This window comes from Cebus imitator, unplaced genomic scaffold (genome assembly GCF_001604975.1).
Source record: "Cebus imitator isolate Cc_AM_T3 unplaced genomic scaffold, Cebus_imitator-1.0 Scaffold20, whole genome shotgun sequence".
Taxonomy (NCBI): domain Eukaryota; kingdom Metazoa; phylum Chordata; class Mammalia; order Primates; family Cebidae; genus Cebus; species Cebus imitator.
In genome coordinates this window covers 11076701-11081429 of record NW_016107335.1, presented here as the reverse complement: position 1 = coordinate 11081429, position 4729 = coordinate 11076701, and the positions used below count along the sequence as shown (strand labels likewise).

Sequence of the window (4729 nt, the reverse complement as noted above, 5' to 3'; positions counted from 1 at the left end):
AGGAGATGAAGAGGAAGAAGAGAAGGAGAGAGGGCAGGAAGCTCTGACATTCAGAACCCCGCTCACTGGCTCACTTTCCAGCGTCTGCTGTTACTCCTTCCTTCTGTGCTCATGTTCTGGGTCTCCAGCCAGCTGATGATGAGAGTCCCAGGGACTTGACTGCCCTTTCTCCTGTCTGGTACCTTCAGACAGAAAACTGCAGGACAAGGCCATCTTACCGTCACAGTAGGAAGTGAGAATTAAAACTGATTTCAATTCAGGCAGGCTCGGTGGCTCACACCTGTAATCTCAGCAGTTTAGGAGGCTAAGGAGGGAGGATCACTTGAGGCTAGAAGTTTGAGACCAGCCTAGGTAACAGAGCAAGACCCCATCTCTACAAACAATCAATAAAATAAAGGTGATCTCCATCCGATAGCCACGAGGAACGCCATGGTGAGACAGATTCAGCGATTTTTTTCCCATGGTCATCAGGACCAGGACAAAAAGTCTGTTCTTTGGACTTCAGTCCTGTGTGACACCAGAATCAGGCTTCTTTTTCACACCCGCCTTAGGTCAGCCTGGCCTCAGCAGCTTCAGCCTGGCCTTGGGGACACCTGTCACACAGCGTGAGGAACAACATCACCGTGTTTACAGACACACCACAGCAGTGGTTTCTAACCAGGGGTGATTTTGCCTCCCTGGGAGATTGCTGGCAATGCCTGGAGATAATTTGGGCTTTCACAGCTTGGGGGATGGCGGGTGGCACTGGCATCTAGTGGGCAGCAACAAAGCTGCTATTTCTGTGCACTCAGGAAAGCACTTTCTGTCTCAGGCCTCAGATTCCACTGAAAGGTATCTTGGCCCCCAGGGTGGTCAGGGTTGCAGAGACTTGAAGCTGGTCCAGTGCAGCCCACAGAAAACGCTTTGGAAATGTCTGAGCACTGTAGGCAGGCTTGGCCCAGGCTAAAGCTTCCAGCACATGGCAGTCATTGGCTTTCACTCCACGTGGTCAGGGCCCAGCCCCTGTGAACACGGACACTCTGACCGTGCTTCATCGGTCCCTTACCCACTCACTGCCCAACTCTGCTCTGGACAGGCAGGGTGCAGTCCCAGCATTCCCCTGTGTACAGCCTGCTCCATTCCCATATCGTTCCTACTGGCAGTCATTCGTTGTACCTCCATGCTCTTTCCTCAACCCCCACTCTCTGTCTTCATAACCATCGTGAACAATATCTACGGTTTGTCCACATCCCAGACCAGACACCATGACGACAGAGCCGTGGGCCCATCTAGTCCCCTCCCAGCATGGCCGTCAATCCTTGCAACCATTATGGAAACCTTTCTAGTGACTGGTCTGAAAAGGTTGGCTCTCCTGCCCCGCGTCACCTCCAGGCCCTGGCCTGACCACTCAGGACACCTGAGCCACTCCCCACAAATCTCATTCACGCCCTGTTCGTTCCCTGGTAGCCTATGACTCAAATAGCCCTCCTTGGAGGACCCTCAAAGTTTTTTGAGAATTGCCATTCAAAATAAATTTTCTCCATTAGCAATGTCTTGAGGTCCATGAATGGGTGTCTAGGATGCCTTACACATACGAGTGGCTCGAGAAATATTTGCCACCTCGATTTGGCAATCAACAGTCTCGACAAATGTCATAGCATCGTATTTCTCTGTGTTATAATCGGCACATGTCTCAGTTGTGCAGTGATTTTTTAGTTTCCATCATTACTGCTACACAGAGTGGTTTCTTTTTCTTATCACTGTAGTTTCTTGCTATTTCACCAGAAATTTATAGGAGAGAGAAAAAAAGAAAACAAAACCCAGAAAAGAAGGGATGAGATGGAATCCAACCAAAACCTCGGCGTTGCAGCTGGCCCCAAATCTGAATTAAAACAACAACAGCAAAATATTTCTCTGGTTCAAAGCTTTTAGTTATTTTTTATTATCCCTCAGAAACACTAAGTAAATTAAGCAGTAAGTGATTTAGCTCTTCTTTTGTATGTTTAAAAAATATTAGACATGGATTTATTCTTTGGGAGCCTTAAGTCTTTTAAGTCAAAGGAGAATTAATTTTAGTAAACTGCTGTCAATGTGACGGTTGTGAACCACAGTCTGTTTATGTGCAAAACAGTACTTTTCCATCGAGTCTATTCTTTGAACTGATAAATCTCTCCTGAGCAGAAACCACCGCCACAAAATGTCGCAAGCAGAGAGCGCAATGCTGCAAGCACTTAGTAGCTCAAAGTTTTTACACCGCAGCTCTACAGTGGCAGCTGCATTTGCCAGCGCTGTGTAGCTGCAAGATTTTCACTAATTGCGTGGGGCCCCAGGATGTGTTTTGGTTTTGCAAGCTCTTTTGCAGAAGCTGCCTTCCTGTTCCTCTGTCGTGGTGTGCTCTCTCTCACACACAATGCAGAGGACAAGTGTGTGTCTTTTATAATTCAAAACCAGAAAAGACCAGAACATTTTTAAGTAGTATGAAAATAAAAAATTAAAAATTAAAAAAAATTTAAAAAAAACAGCAGCTCTGAAAGATGTGTTCCTCTATCTCTTTCCTCTGGAAGGCTGCAATTGAATATGTTTATGGGGAGACATGAGCCTTACAATCCCAAGAAAAGTAGCGGGGAGTCAGGAGAGTCTCAACCCAATTATTTGGCAGTCAGCTTTGCCCCTCTAATAAGTGAACCTGCAAAGCTGTCTTTAACCAGCTACCCAGGCACTGACAGCAAACTGCAGGACCACAGCTTCACATCCATTCCCTGGGGGCATGATTTAAACCAAGAAATCTGTCATCAGGAAGGAAGTGGAGAACCGCTCCAGGAATAGCTGAGAAGTGATGTTTTGTAAAGGGTTTTTGTCTCCCTTGCAACCCTGTAAACCTAAGTGAGCCCGATCTCTGATTATTAAACACTTTGCATTCAATGGCTGAAGGATAGTCTACTTATTAAACCTGTGATTCTTAGCAGAGTTATTTCTGCTAGTTAATATTGTTGGGTGCTGGGAGGGAGGTGCTCATAATGAGAAGGAAGTGGCCGTCACAAGTTGGCAAAACTCCCAAGGAAGTTAAAAAACAAAACAAAAAACACTTCTGTCAGCAACATTGCCTGCGAAATGGATGCCATTCTTTTTGAGATTAAGGAATCCAGTGAACAAACATCAGTCAATCACATTTACTCTGAAAAACAGTTACTCAATTCGGCGAAAGGAAGAACATCTCCCAGGGTTCTTGTCTTCCGTTCTGAAGGGACATGGAGAGGGGACGAGGTTTCTTCCTCATCTTAGATGGATCCTTTGCAGAATTCATGCTAATAAAGGTTAACCTGTTTCTCTTTATTTCGGTCATGAGTTATTAATGTCTGGTACCAGTTATTTGCAAATTTTAAAATATTTTGCACAGCAGCGCCTAACACCATTGTATTTTGTCTAACCGGGGATTTGGGGGTCTTCATAGCACACTTGGTGTGATTATGGAAGGCATCATCGTGTGTATTTACAAGATATGTTTTCTTACCATTTTTATGGCTTTTACGTTTCCCCCACTACACTTGGAATAACATCATCTCCTATCTATCTAGGGATAAAAGATGATTACCTTTTTGTTCAGAATCCACTAAACTAATACAGTTCCTCTGTTTGTTGCTAAGCAACCAAGCTGGGTTACCCAGAAGAAGCAGACTCCACTGACAGTTACCTGCTCCCTTCTGATAATTGACCATGGACAGAGTTTACCTGGTAGGGGGAAGAGCTCTTAAAGACTTAAAGAATTAAAAAAAAAAAAAAATTATCCAAAGGTTTGCCAAAGCTTTCTATCCTAGGTAAACAAATTATGGCAAATGCACCCAATAGGTTATGAATCAGTAATAAAAGGAACAGCACACACATGCAGGAACGGAAATGAAACTCAGATGCATTAGAAAGAATCCCGACACAAAGGAGTCCCTCCTACGCATTCCAGCTCATGTCTGTGAAACTCCAGAAAACGCAAATCGAATCTAAAGGAACAGCAAGTGAGCAAGGGCCGCCCAGGGCGGAGGACAGGCACCACTGGAGACAGTGTGAAAGGAACTTGGGATGGTGGAAATGCGCCATCATCTACAGCTTGATTTTTATGGATTTAGGGAGTACAAATGCATTTTAGCCACACGGATAGATTGTGTAGTGGGGAAGCCTGTGCTTTTAGTGTCACCACCCCCTGAAAGGTGTACCTTGCACCTGATGGGTTATTTCTCATCCCTCACACCCATCCCATCTTCCCACGTTTTGGAGTCACCAGCATCTATTTTTCCACACTATCTGTCCATGTGTACCTATTCTTTAATGAGAACATGCAGTATCTGACTTTCTCTTTCTGAGTTACTAAAAGATGGAACGCATCACAAATTTGCAAGTCACCCTTGCACAGTCATCATGCTAATCTTCCCTGAATCTTTACAATTCTAGTATATGTGGTGCTGGAGAGAACACCCATCATTTATATCTTCGTTGCGGCTGAGATTGCACAGATACAAATCAAGAAGCCATTTAAATGGATTTTTTTTGTATGTAAATTAATAAAGAAATGAAAGCTATTAGGGTGTATCACAGTTTAATATTAAATCTTGACTTAGTTGTGTTATTTTTAGAGTTAGGAAGCCTTTTCCTATTGAGAGTCATTGTTTTACAGAGAAAGGAAATTCATGTCACATAAGTAAAGTGCAACTTCATTTTTAAAGGAAGAATTCCATTTTTTAAAAGGACATTTACTTGAGAA

At 43.9% G+C, this 4729-nt stretch overlaps 1 non-coding gene across 1 annotated transcript; it reads right to left on the bottom strand.

The window, feature by feature from the left end:
- Positions 1 to 4336: 4336 nt before the first annotated feature.
- Positions 4337 to 4443, bottom strand: LOC119469978. The gene has a single exon (XR_005198853.1). It is a non-coding gene; the product is annotated as a U6 spliceosomal RNA (small nuclear RNA).
- Positions 4444 to 4729: the final 286 nt, after the last annotated feature.